The 12,284-nt window shown below is 42.3% G+C and overlaps 1 pseudogene; it reads left to right on the forward strand.

Moving 5' to 3' along the window:
• The first annotated feature begins 67 nt into the window (after positions 1-67).
• Positions 68-8,473, forward strand: LOC115147804 (probable aminopeptidase NPEPL1; annotated as a pseudogene).
• The last annotated feature ends 3,811 nt before the right edge of the window (positions 8,474-12,284 follow it).

The raw sequence follows: 12,284 nt of genomic DNA on the forward strand, positions 1-12,284 counted from the left end.
AAAATGTGTTATTTTGTTTGAGCAGCTTTTGAAAGCAAAAGTCTAATTTAAAACAGCATTGATTGTAGAATTCGATTTTCATAATAGCAAGCTAGGACTGATGGTTTGGTTAGCAAGTCTGTTTGGAAAACACAGCAACTACTGTCGCTATCTGGTAAGCACACATTGAACACATGTCTAGTGGCTAATGTGTTAAATTATAGCCATGGTATGAAATAGATAATCATCTCCGGCCTCTATGCGTTCTCTGGGAAATAATGCAACTCCGTTAAAAGGGCAGTTGCACTTCGCTGGCACGTCGTGATACACACCTTCCACGTCGTTTATTATTTCCCATAGAACTCATAGCCCCTCTGTTGATTATTCCTTACATAATATTTGGTTATACACACTAGAGGTCGGCCGATTAATCGGCATGGTCAACTGAATAACCTGCAGCAAGCAACCTGGACCCAAGTCAAGGGGAAATTGCAGCCAGCTGTCAGCGTAAAGGTGAGGAAATAAAATGTAAAAAAGCAGGGCTGCTCGCGCTGAACTGAGCGGCGCTGGAGTTCTCCGACAAGCACTCACCAAAGCCAGCTGGAAAGCCTGTATCAGTAACTTTTTTTTCCTACCTATTAATGATACTATGACAATGCTTGGTATTTTGTGAAATAGTTAAATGGTTAATGCATGAGAGTCAGGTCACCCATTTAACACCACATCTGAAAGACAGCACCCTACACAGGGCAATGTCCCTAATCACTTCTCCGGGACATTGAGATATATCTTTTTTTTTTAGACCAGAGGAAAGAGTGCCTCCTACTGGCCCTCCAACACCACTTGCAGAAGCATCTGGTCTCCGATCCAGGGACCAACCCTGTTTAGCTTCAGAGTCAAGCCAGTAGTGGGATGCAGGGTGGTATGCTGCTGTGTTAACGAGTGAAATGTGTGTTTTTATTTATATCCAGATCTGGCAGGCTGCCCTCAGTGCTCTGAACCCTAACCCTACGGACAGCTGTGCTCTGTACTTGAGCCATGCAGACTTGGCAGCCCTGCCCTCCCGGGTTAGCAGACACAACAGCACCTCCTCTGCCCACTTCCTCTCCCGTCTGGTCCGCACCTGCCTGCCTGGAGGGACAAGCCGATGCATCCTGGTCAGTCAGTTCAACATACTCACTGGGATTAAAGGCTAATTTGGAGGCTAATAAGGATCTAATAATAAATGTCTAATGCAAAATGGCAGATAAGGTCAGCAGCGCCGTAAACTCCACAGGCCGGTTTCCCAGACACAGATTGAGTCTAGTCCTGGATTTAAATGCACTTTCAATGGAAATTGTCCATTGAGAATGTTTTTTTTTGTTGTTGTCCAGTACTAGGCTTAATCTGTGGCGGGAAACAGGCCTGTGGAGTTTACAGCGCTGCTGATCTTATCTGCCATTATGCATCAGACACCAGACATTTATTATTAGATCCCTAGTGTTAATGTGATCATTAAGCCATAGATCTGCTCCTACAGCTTTCCAAAGTCTCAAACAAATCTAGGTTAGGTCTACATTTGGTTTTACTTCTAAGAAAATATGTCAATGCCTGCTTTGTAATTGACACACTGTATTGGTCATTTTAGACTGACCGTTGTTACATTTTGTGATCAGACAGTAAAAGTGTGTTTGTTCCTGTCTGTACAGATGGTGTGTGAGCGGTCTGATATGTTTGCCTGTGCCATCGTCCGGGCCTTCCCCATATTCTCCCGTCGCTCTGCCTCTTCCCGCAGGGCCGAGAAGACACAACTCAATGTGGAGTTTATTACTGTTGGCCAAGAAAACAGACCTCTGAACCTCACTGTACTGCAGGTACCTCTAACTTCTATAATAGTGAATTATAGGTGTCTGTCTCATTGCCTTAGCCATTGTGGACTTGATCATTAGGCCTAAATTAGCCACTGTTGTTGCTGCCACAGACTGGTTATGTTGCTGACTGACCAAACTGACTCCAAGATCTAGATGGAGTGCTTTTATGATATGCGTTTACTGAACAAATGTCCTATATGTTGTTTTGTCTATGGTGGTATGTACATGCATTAATGTAAATCTAAAGTACCTTTACATGTTATTTGCACTGATGTATGCTTTAGTTCATGCCAGTGTCTTGCCAATGCTGCGGATGGAGTGAGACTGGCAGCACGGATTGTGGACTGATCACTTCTTAGAGGCAAGTGAGAATATAATGGTATAATCAACTGCATCCCAAATGGCACCCTATTCCCTACATAGTGCACTGCTTTTGACCAGAGCCTTAATGTGCTCTGCTCAAAAGTAGGCCACTATATAGGGTATAGGGTGCCATTTTGGACGCAGACATCAAAGCAATCAATAGGACCCAAATAATGTCACCAAAATTGACAGTGACTTCTTTTAACCAACTTCTTTTAAACCAAATATACTCTATTTGACTGGGTATGTCTTTTTGTCTTCAGGAGATTAAGGCAGTGGGGACAGAACTGGGCGTTACTCCTGTCATCATTCGTGAAGAGGAACTGAAACAGAAAGTATTTGGAGGTACTGTACCAGGAGAAGGCTTGTTGTAATGGCCATGCATCCAAAGCCTTGGCTATGTGTTATGCTTCCATTTGAAGCCATTTTAGCTATGGATTGGAACTCCAATCTGTTGGGTTCTTTGCTTGCAATCACACAGACTAATGTGTGGGCCAGTTAGTAAAGCCTTTTTCAAACTGGCTGTACTCTTGTGCAGTGTTTAAACAACACCATAAATATGTACTGTATGTGTCAGGTCACGTGTGGACCACATGCTTTCTTCCACTTCCCTTTTGGAGTTTTCTTGGTACATTGCTGTGAAAAAAGATTTGCATAATGGGACCCTTGTCATCCAAAAAGTTGGCTCAAGTTTTCCAAAAAGCACCTGGATGATCATCAAGACTCTAAAAGAATTTCCTATGAGAATATAATTCAAAAGTATCACTTTTTGGATGACATGGGTCCCATTATGCTTGGTGAAAACCAAACACTACATTCCACAGTAAGAACCTCATACCAACGGTCAAGCATGGTGGTGGTAGTGTAATGGTTTGGGGATGCTTTGCTGCCTCGGGACCTCGGCGACTTGCCTCCATAGAAGGAACTGTGATTTCTGCTCTGTATCAGAGAATTCTACAGGAGAACGTCAGGCCATCCGTCTGCGAGCTGAAGTGCAGCTAAGTCATGCAGCAAGACAATGATCCAAAACACACAATCAAGTCTACATCAGTCAAATTTTGACCTAATCCCAATTGAGACGTTGTGGCAGGACTTGAAACGAGCAATTCATGCTTGAAAACCACAAATGTCGCTGAGTTAAAGTATTCTGCATGTAAGAGTGGACCAAAATTCCTCCACAGCGACGTGAGAGACTGATCAACAACTACGGGAAGTGTTTGGTTGGAGTCATTGCAGCTAAAGGTGGTACAACCAGTTATTTAGTGTAAGGGGGAATTTCTTTTTCACACAAGGGCATTGTGTGTTGCATAACTTTGTTTATTAAATAAATTAAGTATGTAATTGTTGTGTTATTTGTTCACTCAGGTTCCCTTTATCTAATATAGGTTTGGGTTGAAGATCTGCTAACATTCCGTATAAAAAATCATACGCAAAATTAGAGCAAATTAGAAAGGGGTCAAATACTTTTTCACAGCTCTGTATGTTCATTTGGTGGTTCTCTCCATTTTGTCTTTGAATGTACAATGTTTCTATTCAGCTTTGTTACTTTCTCAACAAAACAAGCTGATTTATTGGGACCCAAGAGATTTTGGCAAAAAGGAATGTCAAATTAAATAGTTTTTCCACATTGGAACAAAGTGTGTATTCTGATTTATGAGTTGTTATGATGCACATACACTCATCGTGGTTCTTTGACTGATAACACAATATTAGTTTCTGTGATCATCAACTCGATCACTTTGGACTGTTTGGGCCTTCAGAGATCTATGGAGTGGGCAAGGCAGCGGTGAACCCTCCTGCCCTGGCAGTCCTGAGTCACAAACCAGATGGTGCCACCCAGACTATTGCATGGGTGGGCAAGGGCATCGTGTATGACACTGGAGGTCTCAGCATCAAGGGAAAGGTAAAAAGGTATGTTTATGGCTGGTCAGTTGGGTTGCATCCCAAATAGCACCATATTTCCTATAGTGCACTACTTTTGAACAGAGCCCTATGGGTAAAGGGAATTAGAGTGCCATTTGGAACGGGTCCTTAATGTGACTATTTTGTCCAATTCAATGGATGTTAGGGAGTTGCCAGCCAAATAACTATTCAATTACAATGTCGTAAAGGCTGAATGTACTTTTCTTTTGCATCTAGACTAACATGCCTGGGATGAAAGAGACTGTGGTGGGGCAGCAGCCATTTTAGAAGCTTTCAAAGCTACAGTCAATCAGGTGAGGCCTACTGTACCTACTACCCCTGCTTACTCTTTCAAGTCAACTTCTTATTTGAAACATAAGGTCCTGTTAGGAGACACCCTATTGGAACATGTATTGAACGTTTGGTTAGAGCTGTTGAAAAGTTGTGTGCAAACCTTTTGAAATGTGTCTTTATTTCAGGGCTTCAAGGACAATCTCCGTGCCGTATTCTGCCTGGCGGAGAATGCAGTCGGACCCACTGCCACACGACCAGATGACATCCACACACTCTACTCTGGAAAGTGAGTAGCCGTTGGGGGAGCATGTAAACCAGTTAGGCAAGGTAATGGGAACCGGGCTAAGATGATGGCAACCTGATGGAGGTAAGTAGAGTTTTTCCTTCTGATGGGCTTTTGTGTGGAAAAGAAACAATTAGCTGGCATTTAGGCAAGGATTCATTATTGGCTTACATTTAGTTTGTTGTTTGGTTAATTTATGGTTTCAATAGCCTTTTGTTCTCTTTTTGCTGCCTTTCTGATTGAAGAATTTATGGCCTGAAATAATACTTTTTTTTTTCTTGTTTTGCTAACTTTCTCACAGAGGACAGTGGAGATCAACAACACTGATGCTGAAGGCAGGCTAGTACTCTCTGATGGTGTGGTGTATGCCAGCAAGGACCTCTCTGCCGACATCATCCTGGATATGGCCACTCTAACAGGGGCACAGGTGTGTGACGGGTGGCCTCTAGGGCCACAGCAGTGCAGCTTTGGCAACAACACTCGCATACATTACTTTGATGCCCCACACTTCTTTAATCACTTATTGTCATTTTGCAGCAAGAGATTGATATCATTTTGCAATTGTATAATAGATTTAGGCCTCTTTATATTTGATTTATTTCTTTAAGATTTAGTCAAAAAAAATGTTTGGAAGTGATGGTTTGGTAATAAATGTTAGCCTAAGAAAGTCAAGTCTTCACATGTACATTGCTGAAAACACTCATAAAAGCCAGTTGGGACTGTTTTACAGTCACTGCACTTCGATCAGAGCAAAGGTTAACAGGGCTTGTGACAGACATAATACCTAGTAACGAAGAAGTTGTACTTTCCGTTGATCTTTGCACTCACTGATATTGTCTTGAGCTAAAGCTAAAACTCCCCACATTCTCTATGAGGTACTCAAAACAACTGTTATCAAGGGTGTCTCACACAAGTGGATGGTGTTAATCACACAAAATTGTTAGGCCTACAAAAATAGATTTTCCTTAGAGCAGTCATTTTCTAACTCAAAACACACCTCGTGCTGGTGATGATTCTGAAAACACCACATGATGCACCACATTGGATTTTTTTGTGCTAGCTAGTGAAGTAGCTAATTGCAAGTGAAACATTTGTCGCTGAGGTCTGATCAGCACAAAATTGGGGCTGATTTTTGTTGCTGACCAGAAAAGGTTTAAATCTATACTGAATATAAATGAAACATGCAACAATTTCTAAGATTTTACTGAGTTACAGTTCATTTAAGGACATCGGTCAATTGAAATAACTTCATTAGGCCTTCATCTATGGATTTCACATGACTGGGAATACAGATATGCATCTGTTGGTCACAGATACCTTAAAAAAAAGTTTGGGTGTGGATCAGAAAACCAGTCAGTCTGCTTTGCGTAACGTTTATCAGGCTGTTGATTGTGGAATGTTGTTCCACTCCTCTTCATAGGCTGTGCGAAGTTGCTGGATCACTCTGTCACACATCAATCCAGAGCATCCCAAACATGCTCAATGGGTGACATGTCTGGTGAGTATGCAGGCCATGGAGGATCTGGAAAATTATCAGCTTCCAGGAATTATGTACAGATCATTGCGACATGGGGCTGTGCATTATCATGCTGAAACATGAGGTGATAGCGGCAGATGAATGGCATGACTTTGGGCCTCAGGATCTTGTCACAGTATATTTAAATTGCCATCAATTTAAAAAGCAATTGTGTTCCTTGTCCGTAGCTTATGCCTGCCAATACCATAACCCCACCGCCACCATGAGGCACTCTGTTCACAAGGCTAACATCAGCAAACCACTCTTCCACACGACGCCATACATGTGGTAGGCGGTTGTGAGGCCGGTTGGAAGTACTGCCAAATTCTCTAAAATGATGTTTGATGCGGCTTATGGTAGAGAAATGAACATTCAATTCTCTGGCAACAGCTCTGGTGGACATTCCTGTAGTCAGCATGCCAGTTACACGCTCCTTCAAAACTTGAGACATCCGTGGCATTGTGTTGTGTGGCAAAACGGCACATTTTAAAGTGGCTTTTGTGTCCCCAGCACAAAGTGGAACAGTGTAATGATCATTCTGTTTAACCAGCTTCTTTATATGCCACACATGTCAGATGGATGGATTATCTTGGAAAATGAGAAATGCTCACTAACAGGGATGTAAATTCAAGTTGTGCAAAACATTTTAGAGAAATAATATTTTTATGCGAATGGAACATTTCTGGGATCTTTTATTTCACTTCATGAAACATGGGACCAACACTTTACATGTTGCGTGTATATTTTTGTACCATGTATATTCAATATAAACATGTCATCATATGTCTTCTTACCTTCTTTCACTTTAGTGAATAACTATAGTTCCTATATAACAAATGACTACATAAGTATATGTTTCCAACAATGGTTGAATTTGTGTGTGGCTCTCCTAGGGGATTTCCACAGGGAAGTACCATTGTGCTGTGATGACCAACAGTGAGCAGTGGGAGACGGCGTGTGTGAGGGCAGGCCGCAGCAGCGGGGATCTGGCTTGTCCCCTGGTCTACTGCCCAGAGCTGCACTTCAACGAGTTCACCTCAGCCGTGGCAGACATGAAGAACTCTGTGGCTGTGAGTGGTACCACTACTCTGCTGTATGCCCAGTCTCTAGCAGGTCTGAATCCTGGATCTGAGTACAATCAAATAGCCTCTACAGCCTATTGTGATTGTTGATCATTTTCCTTCAGCTTATTATATATTTTCTGGATAAGAGTGTCTGCTAAATGACTAAAATATAAATGCATGTCTTTGCTGTGTCTGTGAAAGGGCAGGAAGAACGCCACGAGCTCCTGTGCCGGCCTCTTCATTGGCTCTCACCTGGGTTTTGACTGGCCTGGGGTCTGGGTCCATGTGGACATAGCCTTCCCTGTCCATGCTGTGGACAGTGAAGTGACTGGATATTTGAGTTTAGTGGGGGTGATTTCCGAGACACAGATTAAGCCTAGTCATTAACTAAAAAGCAAACCCAATGGAGAATCCTCATTGGAAATGCTTTATAGTCCAGCAACAGCTCCTTAAAGTGTTTCAATTAATATTTAGAAAGTATAGACTAGACATGCTATATTAAATCCATTTCAGCCCCTCACAGAACATTGACTGACTTGTATAAACAAAGGATCTTCCTATGTATAGCTTATCTATCTAGTGCTTATAGATCGGTGAAAAAATGTGTAGGAGCTAAGGGAAGGGGGCCTGAGAGCCAAAATATAGTTGAGTCATGGTGTAACCTGTCCTCTCTCGCTCTTTCCCTCCCTTACACTCTGCAGGGGGAGCACACTACTGGCTTCGGCGTGGCTCTGTTCGGCCAGGCCTCAGACGACCCTATGCTCAACCAGGTGTCTCCTCTGGGGGCCGCTACCATGAAGGCTGCATCCAGGGACCCGGTGGAGCGCAACTGCAAGAGGAGGAGACTGGTGTAAAACCTCCAAGCAGCCACCTCTGGACCCACCCACCTCCACTCTTTACACTGACTTGCACTGAACACATAGAAAGCATTTCCAATCCTCAATTTTTATTCGACTCATTCACAATGCAGTGAATTTTTTTTTATTACATTTTTTTTTTCTCTCAAATTTGTTCATGTTGTATTTAATTGACTGTCTTTAATTTTGTCTCCAAATTGTCCATGAATAATTGGGAGGGATAATGAATATGCAAATGTTTATAGCATATTGAACACTTAAGGTTCTGCTTTCCTTGAATGAATTACCAGAGGATTATCACAATTCTCCTAAAATTAACCATAGCTATAATAAAATCAAAATACAGCCTTAAATGGTTAAGTAACTGAATAAGGTATTTAATCCTGTGGGGTAAGTCATGGTTTCTTTTTCTGTTTCAATGTCCTTGAGCAAATTAGCTTGTTTAGGTATCAGGTTTTTAGCCATAGCCTAGCAACTGATGGCAAACTTGTCATTCTGGACATTGGGAATAACCCATGTGAATAGTAAAGCTGGATATTTGGAGTAAGATATTTTTTTATTTAACCAGGTGGGCCAGTTGAGAACAAGTTCTCATTTACAACTGTGACCTGGCCAAGATAAAGCAAAGCAGTACGACAACAACACAGAGTTACACATAAACAAACGTACAGTCAATGACACAATAGAAAAATCGATGTAGTGTGTGCAAATATAGAAGAGTAGGGAGGTAAGGCAATAAATAGGCCATAGAGGTGAAAAATAACAATTTTAGCATTACCACGAGTGATAGATGTGCAGATGTTGATGTGCAAGTAGAGATACTGGGGTGCAAAAGAGCAAGAGGGTAAGTAATAATATGGGGATGAGGTAGTTGGGTGTGCTATATACAGATCGGCTGTGTACAGGTACAGTGATCTGGAAGGTGCTCTGACAGCTGATGCTTAAAGTTAGAGAGGGAGATATAAAACTCCAGCTTCAGTGATTTATTATTATTTTTTTTTAATTTGTCCAGTCATTGGCAGCAGAGAACTGGAAGGAAAAGTGGCCAAAGGAAGTGTTGGCTTTGGGGATGACCAGTGAAATATACCTGCTGGAGCGTGTGCTACGGGTGGGTGTTGCTATGGTGACCAATGAGCTGAGATAAGGCGTGGCTTTACCTAGCAAATACTTATAGATGACCTGGAGCCAGTGGGTTTGGCGACGAATATGTAGCGAGGGCCAGCCAACGAGAGCATACAGGTCGCTGTGGTGTATGGGGCTTTGGTGACAAAACGGATGGCACTGTAATTGACTACATCCAGTTTGTTGGGGGCTATTTTGTAAATTACATCGCCGAAGTCGAGGATCGGTAGGATAGTCAGTTTTATGAGGGTATGTTTGGCAGCATGAGTGAAGGAGGCTTTGTTGCAAAATAGGAAGCAGACCCTAGATTTAATTTTAGATTGGAGATGCTTAATGTGAGTCTGGAAGGAGAATTTACAGTCTAACCAGACACCTAGGTAGTTGTCCACATATTCTAGGTCAGAACCGTCCAGAGTAGTGATGCTAGTCGGGCGGGAGGGTGCCGGCAGCGATCGGTTGAAGAGCATGCACTTAGTTTTACTAGCATTTAAAAGCAGTTGGAGGCCACAGAAGGAGTGTTGTATGGCGTTGAAGCTCATTTCGAGGTTTGTTAGCACAGTGTCCAAAGAAGGGCCAGATGTATACAGAATGGTGTCGTCTGCGTATAGGTGGATCAGAGAATCACCAGAAGCAAGAGCGACATCATTGATATATAAAGAGAAAAGAGTCGGCCCGAGAATTGAACCCTGTGGCACCCCCATAGAGACTGCCAGAGGCCCAGACAACAGGCCCTCCGATTTGACACACTGAACTCTATCTGAGAAGTAGTTGACTTCCCTGAAAAGTTGCATATCGGGGGGGGCTATTCGATGCTAATGCAGAACGCCACAGGATGTTTTTGTGTTGGTCAAGGGAAGTAAAGTCTGGGGTGAACCAAGGGCTATATCTGTTCTTAGTTCTACATTTTTTGAACGAGGCATGTTTATTTAAGATGGTGAGGAAAGCACTTTTGAAGAGCAACCAGGCATCCTCTACTGACGGGATGAGGTCAATATCCTTCCAGGATACCCGGTCCAGGTCGATTAGAAAGGCCTGCTCACTGAAGTGTTTTAGGGAGCTTTTGACAGTGATGAGGGGTGGTCGTTTGACCGCGGACCCCTTACATACGCAGGCAATGAGGCAGTGATCGCTGAGATCCTGGTTGAAGACAGCAGAGGTGTATTTAGAGGGCAAGTTGGTCAGGATAATATCTAAGAGGGTGCCCATGGTTACGGATTTAGGGTTGTACCTGGTAGGTTCCTTGATCATTTGTGTGAGATTGAGGGCATCTAGCTTAGATTGTAGGACAGCCGGGGTGTTAAGCATGTCCCAGTTTAGGTCACCTAACAGTACGAATTCTGAAGATAGATGGGGGGCGATCAATTCACATGTGGTGTCCAGGGCACAGCTGGGTGCTGAAGGGGATCTATAACTTTATTAGTCCACGTGAGATGGAAATTTGTCTTCTGCTTTTCTTGGAATTAAACATTGAGCAATCTTATATGCGTTGTCATATCCCTTGTAAAATTATAACTGCATGAAATACAGAAGTTGACAACCTTGCCTGGTAATGTGGAATACTTTTATAAGTAGCAAGAAAGCTGTGGTCGTGTTCCACTGCTCAGTTGTTGAAAGCATCATCCAATGGTTGCCTGGCACATTGACTGTCATCGACTTGACAGATTGCTGTATTGTGTTTAGCTGATATGTAAAACCTATCCAAGTGTTGTGAGATCTGTCAGCAACGCCTAGACAAAGGAACGCGCCTTATCATTTGCAGCGGTGTAAAGTTCTTAAGTAGAAATATTTTAAAGTACTACTTAAGTCGTTTTGGGGGTATCTGTACTTTACTATTTATATTTATGACAACTTTTACTTCACTACATGACAGATATTAATGTACTTTTTACTTCATAAATTTTCCCTGACACCCAAAAGTACTCATTACATTTTGAATGCTTGCAGGACAGGAAATTGGTCCAATTCATGCACTTATCAAGAGAACATCCCTGGTCTTCCCTATTGCCTCTGATCTGGCAGACTCACTAAACACACATGCTTCGTTTGTAAATTATGTCTGAGTGTTGGAGTATGCACCTGGCTAAAAAACAAGAAAATGGTGCAGTCTGGTTTAGTTTATGTAAGGCATTTGAAATTATTTTTACTTTTGATACTTAAGTATATTTAAAACCAAATACTTGGGAGACTTTTACTCTAGTAGTATTTTACTGGGTTACTTTTACTTTTACCTGAGCAATTTTCTATTAAAGTATCATGACTTTTACTGAAGTAAGACAGTTGGGTACTTTTTCCAACACGGATCATTTGCATGGAGCAACGTTTGAATGCCACAGGTTATTATTATTTATTTAACCTTTTTTTAACTAGGCAAGTCAGTTAAGAACAAATTCTTATTTACAATGACGGCCTACACCGGCAAACCCTAACCCGGACGACGCTGGGCCAATTGTGCGCACGTTGTGATACAGCCTGGAATCGGACCAGGGTCTGTTGTGACACCTCTAGCACTGAGATGCAGTGCCTTAGATCGCTGGCCATATTGATGCAGGCAAGCCTGTAAAAATGTTAACATTGTATCAATAGCTCTCTTGAATGAAACTTGCAATGAAACATGTTTGCAAGCCTGTAAAATGGTAATGTTATATTTTGGCAAGCCTCAAATTGTAGCCTCAAATTGTAACATACCAATGTATCACTTTCTGGATGTTGCAAGTGCAGGTTCTGTCCATTCGGCAATATTACCCCCCCACCCAAAATGTAGCTTTTTGAAAAGATTTTGATTAAAGCCAAGGGCAGTGTTTGGTTGATTCATTAATTAGAAGGTGCAATGTTTGTAAAACAAAATCAATTCAGCTGTTCCTACGTGTGTAGTGTACTGTAATGAGTCACTAATCACGGGACCTAAGTTGTTCACTGATCTATAAACCATCTCGTGCTGTCTGTAAAACCAGTAATCAATGGCAGGGAAGTAAAGTCCTTATGACACAAAACTCTTCGAGTCTGCGCCGCGTTTACGCCGCGTTCACGTTGACCCTCGTGGTGAAACAGTATAAA

The sequence above is a fragment of the Salmo trutta genome, chromosome 14 (genome assembly GCF_901001165.1).
Source record: "Salmo trutta chromosome 14, fSalTru1.1, whole genome shotgun sequence".
Taxonomy (NCBI): Eukaryota; Metazoa; Chordata; class Actinopteri; order Salmoniformes; family Salmonidae; genus Salmo; species Salmo trutta.